This window comes from Pelophylax lessonae (assembly GCF_965119305.1).
Source record: "Pelophylax lessonae genome assembly, chromosome: 1".
Classification (NCBI taxonomy): Eukaryota; Metazoa; Chordata; class Amphibia; order Anura; family Ranidae; genus Pelophylax; species Pelophylax lessonae.
This window is the reverse complement of record NC_138768.1, coordinates 629,868,253-629,883,285: the sequence shown is the minus strand read 5'-3', so window position 1 is coordinate 629,883,285 and position 15,033 is coordinate 629,868,253. Positions and strand designations below refer to the sequence as shown.

At 45.9% G+C, this 15,033-nt stretch overlaps 1 protein-coding gene across 1 annotated transcript in view; it reads right to left on the bottom strand.

Annotated features, from left to right (window-relative positions):
* The window catches only part of ADAD1 (adenosine deaminase domain containing 1), a gene marked incomplete at both ends in the record, with an annotated part of 395,920 nt that overhangs the window by 194,905 nt on the left and 185,982 nt on the right, over positions 1-15,033 (bottom strand). The gene's annotated exons all lie outside the window — the stretch shown is intronic.

Sequence of the window (15,033 nt, the reverse complement as noted above, 5' to 3'; positions counted from 1 at the left end):
AGAAAGCTTTGCTGGACATTATTACCACGCTGAAGTGTACAGGCCATTTCCACCATTCTGTTCTTGCCAAGTAGCGACTGAGGTGCATTCAGGGAAGACCTTGGCCTATCCAAAAACAACCTGATACAGGCTGTTGCAACACAATGGAACTCAACGCTACACGTTACAGAGGATGCTGGAGTAGAAGCGAGCTCTCACTATATATGCTGGTGAATATGGACTTGGAGGACATTCTTGCCCTAATGCAGATCAGTGGGACATAGTAGGCAACATTATAGAGACGCTCGTACCCATGGAGGAAGTGAAACTGGAGGCGAGTCATTACGACTCATCTGTTTCCTCTGTGATCCCATGTGTGAGAGTCCTGAAGATGCTTCTTCAACAGAATGAAGGACCCAACACACATGGCATCAAAGCATGTAGGCAGGGACAGCCTCGCCAAAAAGTGAGAAGCATGAGAATAAAACTGTTGTGCTTGCATGTCTTTTGGATCCTTGATACAAGAACCATCCTTTCTCTCCAAGGCAAAGCAATGGCTGACAGAAGATATTCAACAGCAGGTGCAGGAGGTTCCTCCTGATGAAAAGAAAAGTCGAGGACAAGAAGAGAAGGTTTCTGATGTGGAAGAGCAGGATGCAGGAGAAAAATGTCCCAAAAGAATACGGACAGAAGAGAAAATTAATCGTGGTCAAATAGATGCCATGTTCTGCGTTTTATTGGGGCCGCATGCAGAGGATTATCAGAATTGGCAATAATGAGCCTGGATGATGAACCTGATCTCTATTTGAAGGAACCAGTAGTTGACAGAAGAAGTGATCCTCTTCAGTGGTGAAAAGAAAATGAGGCACGCTACAAAAGACTTGCTTCTCATGCTAGAAGATACCTTTCTGCTCCTCCTTCCTCAGTACCAAGTGAGCGTGTTTTTAGTGAAGTGGCACCATTTTTTGAAAAGAAGCCGTTTAACTGGTGAACATGCTGAAATGTTATGCTTTCTGCACTATAATATTGTTCTACTTAACTGGGAGTATTGATTTGAAAGTGTAGCTAGTCTATAGTAGTGTCTGTCCACCAGTCCACTGAGTCTGTCCAATCCACTGTCTAGCTTGTGTCTATCCATTTTTTTCTAACAGTTTTGCACCGACTTGCAAAAGTGATAGAAAAAAATATTAGAAATAGACAGTGGATTGGAGTCAGTGCCAGTGGACTACTGCTGCAGTAGAACGCCACTCACTGCTGCAATAATTTTAAATCACTACTGCAGTAGTGATTTAAAATTATTCCAGTGAGTGCCCTACTGCAGCGGTAGTACACAGTCCAATCCACTGTGTAGCTGTTGCCTTGCCTTTCTTCTAGCAGTATTGCATCCCGATTTTAGGTTATCACTGCTATGGCTACAAATAATAATTCCATTTAAACTTTGCAGTACATGAACTTTCACTGCATGTGAACTGTTAAATGAGTTTGCATTAGTTTCAGCATGTGCAACCTGCTCCATGCATGCTGAAACCAATAGAAATGCATTTAACAGTTCACATGCAGTGAAAGTTCATGTACTGCAAACTGCTACAAGCTTTAACCACTTCTGGACCGGAATATTTTCCCCCTTAATGACCAGGCCACTTTTTCGAATTCAGGACTGTGTTACTTTAACCACTTAAGCCCCGGAAGATTTTACCCCCATTCCGACCAGGGGGTATTTTGCGATTCGGCACTGCGAGACTTTAACGGACAATTGCGCGGTCGTGCGACGCTGTACCTAAACGAATTTGACGTCCTTTTTTTCCCACAAACAGAGCTTTCTTTTGGTGGTATTTGATCACCTGTGCGATTTTTTGATCACGCGCTATAAACAAAAAAGGAGCGTCAATTTTGCAAAAATAGCAATATTTTTCCCTTTTTTTTATATGAAATTCCCCCCAAAAAAAAATGTAAAAATCAAAATTTTTAAAAATTTTCTGCCAATTTGTTTTATGCTACCTATTTTTGGTAAAAAAAAAAAAAAAAAAAAAAAAAAAAAAAAAAAATCGCAAAAAGCGTATTTTGATTGGTTTGCGCAAAAGTTATCGTGTTTACTAACAAAGGGAAAGATTTTTGTCATTTTTGTTGTTTTTTTTAACGCGTAATGGCGGCGATCTGCAATTTTTTTTGCGGTACTGCGACATTGCGGCGGACAGATCGGACCCTTGACTGACATTTTTGACACTTTTGGGGTTACCAGTGACATTTCTACAGTAATCAGTGCTATACATATGCACTGTTACTGTAAAAATACACTGGTAGTGAAGGGGTTAACTTTATTTGGGAGGGAGGGGCTATGTGTGTCCCTAGGGGCGTGGTTTCTACTGTGATTGGCTGTGGCTCTAGCTGTAAGGACACTGATCAACGGATCTACATACTAGATCCGAGTGATCAGTGTCTTTGCAGCGAGTAGAACGCCACTCACTGCTGCAATAATTTTAAATCACTACTGCAGTAGTGATTTAAAATTATTCCAGTGAGTGCCCTACTGCAGCGGTAGTACACAGTCCAATCCACTGTGTAGCTGTTGCCTTGCCTTTCTTCTAGCAGTATTGCACTGACTGCAGTAGTTGCAGTGAGTGCCATACTGTAGCGAGTCCTTAACTGACTCCAGTCCAATCCACTGTGACATGTGTAGCTGTTGCCTACTTGCCTTGCTTTTCTTCTAGCAGTATTGCACTGACTGCACTGCAGGAGTTGCAGTGAGTGCCATACAGCACACAGAGGAAGTCATCCAAAGACTCAGAGTCCAGTCCAGTCCAATCAACTGTGACATGTAGCTGTTGCCTTGCTCTTTTTATAGCAGTTGTGCAGTGTGTATGTGTATTTTATTGTGTAGCTGTTGTTGCCTAGTATTTTTTCCTAGCAGCTTTGCGCTTACTGCACTGCAGTAGTGAATTAAATTTTTATATTGCAGTGAGAGTCCACTACTGCAGCACTTTAGAATACATTATTCACAATCAGATGATGTGAAATGATAATGTCCAACTTCTTGCAATTTAAGTTTTCCTATCAGTTTTTATGCAGTTAAGGTGTGACGAACGAGCACTTCATGTTAAAAATGTTAATATATAAAGATTAACATGTTTGTTAAGAGATTTGTGTCAAAATTTGTGTTTTTTTGGGAAAATTTTACATGTGTGAAAATATGTCGATCACCAATAAAAACATGCGCACCTCTCTCCTATCAGGGCGAGACCTTCCTGATGATTATTTTACACCAGCACACAGCATTGTCCAACTGAATCCAATTCCAGTGACCCTCCAGGAAAATGATTTGCCCCTACAGAGACAGCCACTTCATCCAAATCTCCAGGATGTTGATCAGGAGACAAGACTGCTCAGATGACCAGGTCTCCTATATCAACAGGGAGCCCAGAACACCTCCCTAGTTGGACAGGATGGCATCCACCTTGAGGATCCTCCAAAAGACTGTAAGGAAGGGCTCTCCTGACTCTAGAGCCTGATTAATATGCCCCCAAGCCAGGGGGAACCTGGTTCTTGGAAAGAAACAGTCTATCAAAACACAAGATTGACCTGTCCTAAACTGACAGAATGTTGCTTTGCAGAGGTCTGAGTGAAACTTGGCAAATGGGACTGCCTCCAAAGAGGCTACCATCAGACTCCTAGACAGAAGATTTAAAATCTTAGACAAAGTTTGCAGTTGGTCTAACCTGTAAAAATCCTTTTTTTGTGAGAAAATTACAGAACACAGAATAAAGTATTATGGAACCAATTGGATATGTGGTTATCCTCAGAAGACTGGACACTGGCAAATGAATCGGTCTTCTAAATATTAGAAAAAGCAATACTAAAATCCTATTTTTTTTTTTTATCGTACACAAAACAGTATTCTGAAACCAATAGGATGTCCAAAAGCAGTCCAACTGAGGGGTGGGCAACAGACCAACAAAAGGCTAATCCAACCCAAGCCCAAAAGAAAACCAAACAGGTTACAAAAGGTGGCTGAACAGCAGAACTCACAGAACTACCTGAAGTGCCTTATGACTGAAGCCAGAAATTACTGGGATCTGAATGTCCACCCACTACTGTATTTTGGCCTAGGCCGACAAGGCCTAGGCCTAGGGCGGCACTTTGCGGGGGGCGGCAAAAAAGCCGACCCCCGCATGAAAAAAAAAAACCTGATCCGTTCTGTGAGTCCCGTCTGCTTGTCTGCTCCTGCCGCCTCTTTTACACACACAGTCTCCGGCTTTCGGCAGTGAAGGGGCGTACGAACTTGCTAGGGAGGGAGGCGTACAAACTTGCTAGGGAGGGAGGCGTACGAACTTGCTAGGGAGGGAGGCGTACGAACTTGCTAGGGAGGGAGGCGTACGAACTTGCTAGGGAGGGAGGCGTACGAACATGCTAGGGAGGGAGGCGTACGAACTTGCTAGGGAGGGAGGGACTGGCACCCCCATAGAGCGGCCAGTGACTGGCCAGATCGGCTGCACTTAATTCAGTGGGGCAGGTCTATGTAGGAGGAGAGAGAGGAGGACAAGGGAACCCCCAGGACATCCGACAGCAGCTAGGTAGGAATCCCGATTTTAGGTTATCACTGCTATGGCTACAAATAATAATTCCATTTAAACTTTGCAGTACATGAACTTTCACTGCATGTGAACTGTTAAATGAGTTTGCATTAGTTTCAGCATGTGCAACCTGCTCCATGCATGCTGAAACCAATAGAAATGCATTTAACAGTTCACATGCAGTGAAAGTTCATGTACTGCAAACTGCTACAAGCTTTAACCACTTCTGGACCGGAATATTTTCCCCCTTAATGACCAGGCCACTTTTTCGAATTCAGGACTGTGTTACTTTAACCACTTAAGCCCCGGAAGATTTTACCCCCATTCCGACCAGGGGGTATTTTGCGATTCGGCACTGCGAGACTTTAACGGACAATTGCGCGGTCGTGCGACGCTGTACCTAAACGAATTTGACGTCCTTTTTTTCCCACAAACAGAGCTTTCTTTTGGTGGTATTTGATCACCTGTGCGATTTTTTGATCACGCGCTATAAACAAAAAAGGAGCGTCAATTTTGCAAAAATAGCAATATTTTTCCCTTTTTTTTATATGAAATTCCCCCCAAAAAAAAATGTAAAAATCAAAATTTTTAAAAATTTTCTGCCAATTTGTTTTATGCTACCTATTTTTGGTAAAAAAAAAAAAAAAAAAAAAAAAAAAAAAAAAAATCGCAAAAAGCGTATTTTGATTGGTTTGCGCAAAAGTTATCGTGTTTACTAACAAAGGGAAAGATTTTTGTCATTTTTGTTGTTTTTTTTAACGCGTAATGGCGGCGATCTGCAATTTTTTTTGCGGTACTGCGACATTGCGGCGGACAGATCGGACCCTTGACTGACATTTTTGACACTTTTGGGGTTACCAGTGACATTTCTACAGTAATCAGTGCTATACATATGCACTGTTACTGTAAAAATACACTGGTAGTGAAGGGGTTAACTTTATTTGGGAGGGAGGGGCTATGTGTGTCCCTAGGGGCGTGGTTTCTACTGTGATTGGCTGTGGCTCTAGCTGTAAGGACACTGATCAACGGATCTACATACTAGATCCGAGTGATCAGTGTCTTTGCAGCGAGGAGAATGACAGGCAGTTTGTTTACACAAGCTGCCTGACATTCTCCCTCTCCCCCGCCGATCGCGGAGTGGCCGGCGGACATCGGGTCCGCTGGTCACACGCGCGGGGGGGGGGGTCCGTGACCACGCGGGAGCGCGCCTCCGGGGGCGCGCGCTCGCTCCCTAGACCCTCACAAGCAAGCAACGTAGCCCTACGTTAGTTTGCCTGTGAGGGGCTGACCGCCGACGTAGATAGTCGTGCGGCGGTCGGCAAGTGGTTAACTGACATTTGTTCGGTTGTTCGAGTCTTCCCACAAAAAGCTTTCTTTTGGCGGTATTTGATCACCTGTGTGATTTATATTTATTACGCTATAAACAAAAAAAGAGCAACAAATTTTTTTCGCATTCTGCTATATCACATTCCCCCCAAGAAAAAATTAAAAATCAAAATGTCATCCTTTTAGGCCAATTTGTATTCTGCTACATATTTTTGGTAAAAAAAATCCCAATAAGCGTATTAGTATTGGTTTTGCACAAAACTTATCGTGTCTACAAACTAGGAGAAAGATTTATGTCATTTTTATTTATTTCATTTTTTTTACTAGTAATGGCGGCGATCAGCGATATTTAGCGGGACTGCGACATTGCGGCGGACAGATCGGAGCCCTAACTGACATTTTTGACACTTTTAGGGGGACCAGAGACATTACTACAGTAATCAGTGCTATAAATATGCACTGCTACTGTAATATTGACACTGGCAGGGAAGGGGTCAATACTGTGGGTGATCAAAGGGTTAAGTGTGAGCCTAGGGGGTGTTTTCTAACTGTATGGGGATGGGACCTGTGATCCTAAGTAGGTGGATCACAGGGGCTCTATGATCATTCCAGAGAGAAGAAAGGTCAGCTGTGTTTACAACAGCTGACCATCGTTCTCTCTCAACGGGAAGCAATCGCGGGTGCCCAGCGACAACTGCGACCGCTGGCCCTGTGGAGTGGCATCCCCGCTGCCTAGTGAGGGCAGGAACGCGCGCTTACCCCCAACAGCGCTCCTATGAACCAATGTACCCATACGTTGGTTCGCGCAGCCGAGCCAGCCTTCCGCAGTAATTCTGCGGAAGGCAGTCAGCAAGTGGTTGACCACTTGCCGACCGCCCGCTGCAGTTTTACTGCGGCATGTTGGCTCGGCTGCGCGAAACAGGAAGGGGTGTGGCATACATGAAGGGGTGGGTCGTAGTTAAATTAGGGGGTGCATGAATTTAGTCCGGCCTAGGGCAGCACAAAAACGAAATACACCACTGTGTCCACCTAGTAAAACTTAAACAGAAAGACCATGTGGCAGTATTGCAAATCTAACAAACAAATGCCTTCAAACAGCTTATACCATATCCAGGGCAAGAAAGGCACTGAAAAGACCTGGGAAGGAGGAGCTCCCTAACACCAAGGAAGGCATGTGCCAAAAAGGGCTGCATAACCCCAAGGAAGGTCTGTGCTAAAAGAGCACGAGGACGATCATGTGGGGATGGATTGAGAACTTGAACAATTGTAGTTGTTAATTTGTTCCTGGTAGGCTGATGCTTTATACATACATGGAATGTAATGGTACGGTTACTGAAGTGTTACTTTCCTGTTTACATTTTGTGGATATGTATCTGTTGATTGTTAGCACACGTTTTGCAAGCTGTAGCTTTTGTGAAACTTAACAAAAAAAAAAAATAGGAGTTTGTACTTACAGTAAAATCCATTTCTCTGAGTTCATGGACAGACACAGAGCTCCAAATTCAGAATCATAGGGTTATATCGCCCCCTAGAGTAGTAGGATACTAGGTAGAAAAAAAGACTTAGCTACGCTATGGGCAGTCCTAGCTGGTATACATCCCCCTCTCTGCTGTAGGCCTTCAGTTTAGTAACAGGTAGTGTCAGAAGTATCAAAAATCCATAGAGGGGTGGGTGCTGTGTCTGTCAAGGAACTCTGAAATGGATTTTACGGTAAATACAAAAATCCTAATTTTCCCTTTCGTTCATTGACAGACAGCGCTCCATGTTCAGAACCATGGGGACATTTCCCAAGCAGTGGCAAAAATGAGGGGTGGGACAGCAAAAAATCCAAAGGCTAAACACAAGAAGACAACTAGGTAGCAGGAGCTCAACAAAAAACTGGAGCCCAACCTGAACAAATTACACCCCCCAAGAGGAACAGACCCTCTAAACGTCAGCCTGCAAAACCTTGCGGTCAAAGGAAGTATCCACGATGCCAAAACCTCCATTTCGTAGAAATTTGTGAACGTGTACACCAACGACCAAGTGGATCCCCCTGCAAACCTGTGCCACTGACACCTGATGACAAAAGGCCAGTCTGACTGATCCATCTCAGAATCAGCAGACCACCCTTTTCTTGGCCCGTCCATGATCACAAACCGTGAGTCTGACCTCCGAAAGGACTCCATGGCTGCCAGATACACCCGAATCGCCCGAACCACATCCAAGGCATGCAACGCAAATTCCCTGGGATCAGTGGGCCTGGGACACAAGGAAAGCAACACAATGTCTTTATTTAAATAGAAGGCAGAGACCACCTTAGGTAGGAATGACATGAGTGGAGGAAGAGCCACCTTATCTTAATGGACCATCAGATGGGGGTATGACAAGAAAACGCCACCAGTTCACACACCCTGTGAGCTGAGGTGATAACCACCAAAAAAGCTACCTTCTGAGAAATCCTAAGCAGGGGAATCTCATGAATATTTTCAAAAGGGAGGCTTCTGGAGAACAGAGCACCAAGTTCAAATCTTACGGCGGTAGAGTCTGGTGTCAAACCCAGTGAATAAAAGTACACACCAATGAATTTGCGGCGAGGGGTCGCTGAAAGAACACCCCCAAGGCAGACACCTGGCTCTTAATGGTACTCAAGGCCAACTTCTGCTTAACACCACATTAAAGAAAGGTCAAGATCCGAACCACCAAAAAATAACGAGGGTGAACACCAATCGACTCACACCATGAATTGCATGCTTTTCACGTATGATGGTAATTGCTTCTAAGGGTAGACTTCCTAGTCTTCAGCAGTGCTGGGATCACTGACCGAGGCAAACCTCTATCCTTCAGCCCCTGCCTTTTAACAGCCAGGACATCAAAGCCAGCGACTAAAGAAGGATGTAAGATCAGCCCTTGGGATTGCAGGTTCTCCCTGAGAGGCAATCTCCCAAGGACGTCGGTGACCAATCGCACCAGGCCGCTGTACCAAGACCGGCGAGGCCAGTCTGGAACCCCAGAATGACTGGAATCTCTTCTACCTCGATCCTGCGAAGAAACCGCAGAAACTTGAGAGGAGGGAAGGCATAAATCAGAGGATACTGGCCTCATGGGGCCACCAGAGCGTCTGTAGTGTCCGCCAAAGGATCCCAAAACCTTGCCCTAAATCTCGGGACCATTTTGTGGAGCTGAGGCATCAACAGATCCACAGATGAAAACACATCTGAATGAGGGGACCACTCCGCTTGGTCCAACTCCGGCCGACTGAGATTGTCCGCCTGCCAGTTTTCCACCCCTGGAATGTGTACGGAGGAGAGGGCCGAAACGAAGTGGTCTGTCCACCAGAGAATGCTGACTACTTCCAGAGCCACTAACACACCTTTTGTTCTGCCCTGATGATTGACATAAGCCACCGCCATGGCATTGTCCGAATGGATCAATCCTGGGAGCCCCCGGAACCGATTCATCCAGTGATCCAGGCACAGATAAATCGCCTGAAGTTCAGAGAAATTGATCAGCAGTCTGGATTCCTCCAGCGTCCAACAACCCTGGATGGATCTCAGTCCCAGGACACCTACACACCCGGACAGACTGACATCCATGGTGACCAAAGTCCATTTCAAGGGGAAAAAAGATTTGCCCTGCCGAAGAGCCGGAGAGCAAAGCCACCAAACCAGGGATTTCCTGGTTTCTCAACTCGTTTACCATGATCTCCCTTTGGAGGGACCTCAAATGAAAATGTGAAAAACAGAACAGCCTCGAAGGTAGACACCATCAGGGCCAGCACCCACATGCAAGTCGGCTGGGAAGACAACCTGCTGGACAGCAATAGATGAATTGTGGCATGCAACTTCTTGAGTTTGTCCAGAGGAAGAAACTCCGGCTAGAGCTGAACCCAGAGTCAGGCCCAGATAATCCAATATCCTGGATAAAATCAGAGCAGACTTCTGGTAGTTTAGAAGCCAGCCAAACTCCCATCAGGATCTTTATAGTGATCTCCACGTCGTCCATCAGGGCAGAAAAGGACTCCACTCGCAAGAGGAGGTCGTCCAGGTAGCCCAGTACCATAATCCCCCGCTGACGTGGCAACGCCAGAACTGGGGCCAACACTTTTGCGAAGACCCGAGCAGTTGAGGCGAGAACAAAAAGAGTAACGCCACAAACTGATAGTGTTCCTCTCCCACAGCAAAGCAGAGAAAACGCTGGTGTCGGGCACATATTGGAATGTGCAGGTAGGCATCCTTGTTGTCGATAGAGGCTAGAAAATCCCAGTGATGTAGGGATGCCACAACCGGGCAAATGGACTTCATTCCAAATTATTGTACCCGGACAAGGCAGTTCAGGGTCTTGAAGTCCAGAATCAGAAGGACCGTCCCCTCCTTTTTTGGGACCATAAACCAGTTTGGATAAAAACCTTGAAACCACACTAAGACCGGAACCATCACTCTCTGAAGCAACAGGTCCTGCACTGCCCCGATGTGAACTTGCAAACGGCCCGGGGACAGACGTTCATTGGTAGGAAAGAACTTTTCCTGAGGGCAAGGAGGAAACTATCTTGTACTTGGACAGAATCACTCTGTGAACCCATTTGTCGTATACAAAGGAAGTCCACGATCCCAGAATGCAACAATGATAAACCCCCCCCCCATGCATGGGTGAGGGCGCACCTTCATGCTTAAGTTTTTTTGCGCACTACCTAGCAAAATGAATGGAACCATCCCAATGAAAGAGAGAGGTTACAGTTTTTAAAAGACTGTCAGTGTTCACAGAATCTCAGAATTTAGCCTACTATCACATGCAAGGAGGTCAAGAAGCAGCCATCTAGAGGTATAGAAGACTGGAGCTATAGTGTTCATATATGCTGTATGACCCTGCAGGGTCTGGAGGTGAGAGCATATGTATGCCGTGGTGATGGGATCATAGAAGCACTTTGATCATCACATTGCATGGACTACTAGCACCCTGATTGCACTCTGGGGAATCCTCCTTTTACCGGACCTTAAACCAGTATTGAGAGAAGTCTGCTCTGTCAATTGGTTTTGTGGACTAATATATATTAGATTTTTACTTCACTTGGCATGCTTGGCTTAATGATCAATTCACATTGATTGAGGTGTTATCCTATGTATTCATTCCTATTGACTTATATCGTCTTATACCCATTATTCCAGGATTTGTGTGGAAATTGTTCTATTATGATTGCGCTGCACTTGTTAAAGAAAGCCTTGTCCATGGGCCTAGAGAATTCCGATCACGGCTCACCAAACCAGGGCTGCTTGGACCATCCAGAGGAGAGCTTGAAAGATTTTGAACCCTTGTCAGTGGACCCTGAGGGACGAAAAAACTGTGTGCGCCGAGGATTAAGGGCCAAGTCTGCGACAAGGCTCTTTCCCCTTTCCAGACTGTGGAAGAAAGGTGCTCCCCCCCCCCCCCCCCCCGAGACTTACAGTGCCCTGTGAAAGTATTCATCCCCCATGAACTTTGCGACCTTTGGCCACATTTCAGGCTTCAAATATAAAGATATAAAACTGTTATTTTTTGTGAAGAATCAACAAGTGGGACACAATCATGAAGTGGAACGAAATTTATTGGATATATCAAACTTTGTTAACAAATAAACTGAAAAATTGGGCGTGCAAAATTATTCAGCCCCCTTAAGTTAATACTTTGTAGAGCCACCTTTTGCTACGATTAAAGCGGTAAGTAGCTTGGGGTATGTCTCTATCAGTTTTGCACATCGAGAGACTGAAATTTTTGCCCATTCCTCCTTGCAAAACAGCTCGAGCTCAGTGAGGTTGGATGGAGAGCATTTGTGAACAGCAGTTTTCAGTTCTTTCCACAGATTCTCGATTGGATTCAGGTCTGGACTTTGACTTGGCCATTCTAACACCTGGATATGTTTATTTGTGAACCATTCCATTGTAGATTTTGCTTTATGTTTTGGATCATTGTCTTGTTGGAAGACAAATCTCCGTCCCAGTCTCAGGTCTTTTGCAGACTCCATCAGGTTTTCTTCCAGAATGGTCCTGTATTTGGCTCCATCCATCTTCCCATCAATTTTAACCATCTTCCCTGTCCCTGCTGAAGAAAATCAGGCCCAAACCATGATGCTGCCACCACCATGTTTGACGGTGGGGATTGGTGTGTTGTTCAGGGTGATGAGCTGTGTTGCTTTTACGCCAAACATAACGTTTTGCATTGTTGCCAAAAAGTTCGATTTTGGTTTCATCTGACCAGAGCACCTTCTTCCACATGTTTCGTGTGTCTCCCAGGTGGCTTGTGGCAAACTTTAAACGACACTTTTTATGGATATCTTTAAGAAATGGCTTTCTTCTTGCCACTCTTCCATAAAGCTTCAAACAAAAGGAATGACCGCACTTCCGATAACTTCAAAGAAAAGGAGTGTCTTTATTCCACATCAATCGAGTTGGCAAATACAAATACACACTGTGAGTGCAGGACAATCGGTGGACGCGTTTCACGACTGGATATGTCGCTTATTCATCACATATCCAGTCGTGAAACGCGTCCACCGATTGTCCTGCACTCACAGTGTGTATTTGTATTTGCCAACTCGATTGATGTGGAATAAAGACACTCCTTTTCTTTGAAGTTATCGGAAGTGCGGTCATTCCTTTTGTTTGAAGCTACCTTGGATTGCGGATCCGACCAGCACCTGATCCTAGCCTCACCTAGAGCGGTCTCCCCTGTTTGGATTCTACTCTTCCATAAAGGCCAGATTTGTGCAGTAAACGACTGATTTTTGTCCTATGGACAGAGTCTCCCACCTCAGCTGTAGATCTCTGCAGTTCATCCAGAGTGATCATGGGCCTCTTGGCTGCATCTCTGATCAGTCTTCTCCTTGTATGAGCTGAAAGTTTAGAGGGACGGCCAGGTCTTCATAGATTTGCAGTGGTCTGATACTCTTCCATTTCAATAGTAATCGCTTGCACAGTGCTCCTTGGGATGTTTAAAGCTTGGGAAATCTTTTTGTATCCAAATCTGGCTTTAAACTTCTCCACAACAGTATCTCGGACCTGCCTGGTGTGTTCCTTGTTCTTCATGATGCTCTCTGCACTTTAAAACTGACCTCTGAGACTATAACAGTGCAGGTGCATTTATACGGAGACTTAATTACACACAGGTGGATTCTATTTATCAGCATTAGTCATTTAGGTCAACATTGGATCATTCAGAGATCCTCACTGAACTTCTGGAGAGAATTTGCTGCACTGAAAGTAAAGGCTGAATAATTTTGCACGCCCAATTTTTCAGTTTTTTATATTTGTTAAAGTTTGAAATATCCAATAAATTTCGTTCCACTTCAGGATTGTGTCCCACTTGTTGATTCTTCACAAAAAAAATACAGTTTTATATCTTTATGTTTGAAGCCTGAAATGTGGGCAAAAGGTCGCAAAGTTCAAAGGGGCCAAATACTTTCGCAAGGCACTGTACAATGATGTCATACAGGGTAGCCCCAAATAGGCTTTCACCTTGAAAGAGTAAATCAGAGCTTTTTAGAGGTGTCCGCAGACCAACACTTAACCCACAAGACACACCTAAGCACCACTGCTGAAACAGATAGCTTAGAAATCAAGGGAGTCACGTCTAGAAAAGGCATTGCAAACAAATTGCACCCCTTGGACAAATTGGTCTGCCAACTCACCAACGGCAGGGGCAATCTGACCCCCCCCCCCCCCCCCCAATCAGATCACGGCGCTAAAGTTTTGCCCACTAAGTTTCCAGGACCGGACTCAGCGTTGAACCAACAATAGTGAACATATGCGGGCCAAGGACTCCACCTGTCAGCCAGGTCCTTATATGCCGGAGATTCCTCTATCGAAATCATGGTTTCCTTGTTCAACCTGGAGACAAGAGGGACAAGTCCACTTCTTCAGGAGTGACTCCTCAAAGGGGTACCTAAGTGCAAAGCGTTTAGCAACCACAAAGGGATGTTTTGGACGCTCCCAATCTTTTTAGACAAACTTGTCAAAAATAGGAGGGATAAGGAAACAACAGGAGTGGAGAAATCATCCTATCTAATCAATCAGGGAGCTTGGCTAGCAACCCAGCAGGGTGGGCCACGTCTGCGGCAGCACAGCAAAATTCAGGATCTGATGAGACAGGGGAGGGCGAGGGGTGCTTTTTGCTAGCCCGCCACCCAAAGGCCACCTCCACCTGGGAAAAAAAGGACTCTAGGACTGCCGTCAGTGCAACAATGGAGGGCTGGGACCCCAAGGGGTCAGGTGGGGAAATATGCTCCTGAGATTTCCTAAAAGGTGAAGAGGGAACCTACTAGCAAAAAAAGGTTTAACACCGCTAGGGGACTCACCCACCGAGGGTACTGCACCTGTAACACCACAAGGGCACCCGAAAGCAGAGCACCCTACAACCTGCAGCAGAGAGAGGGAGGGACGCCACTAGAACTTACCACCCCACCAGAGTAGCACCGTTCCGGACCAGAGATAGCCAGTATTCATGTGAAACCCAAGTGTCAACACCAGGGGAAAAGGAGGAGCCCCACAGCCATATTTGTCACCATAAGGTCCACTGTCATAGCCCCTGCTCATAATGCACACCGGACCAAAAATGGCCGCCGGACCAACTAAAAATGGCCGCCATCATAAAGAATCATACAGGCCCTAACACAATGGCTTTGACCACGGCCAAATGCCTGCCACATGCAGCAACCACAAGGCTCCAAGGGACCCTGGAGGGACCCCCTGGAGCCCAGGCATTTCCGAAATGGAGGGGGAAAATACGGGCAAGGGACTGCAGCAACAGCCAGTGCCCACCCCAGCCAGGAGGACTGCTTCACCAGCGGCATGCCAATCTGCCCCACTGGTACATTGCAGCAAGTCCGACCGTCCAAGGAGAGTGCCCACGTCCACCCCAAACCACATGGTTCTTGGTATAGCGAGTACAAGTGGGCGACCACTCCAGACAGAACCTCCTCACCATCGAAATGGGGGGCTGTCGGTCAGGAGGAATGTGCGACTCAGGCCATAACCCAGTCGTATGCGACCTTGCGAGGAGTTGGACTCGCAGGCCAACCCCCGTCCAGGGGGGCTATGTCGTGGCCGACCTAGCGCAGAGGTCTCGGCTTTGTGCACTCGCTCGCTAGCCAGACTGGTGGGAGCACTGGATTTCTGCCTAGTGTCCTACCCCCTGTAGGGGGCAATATAAC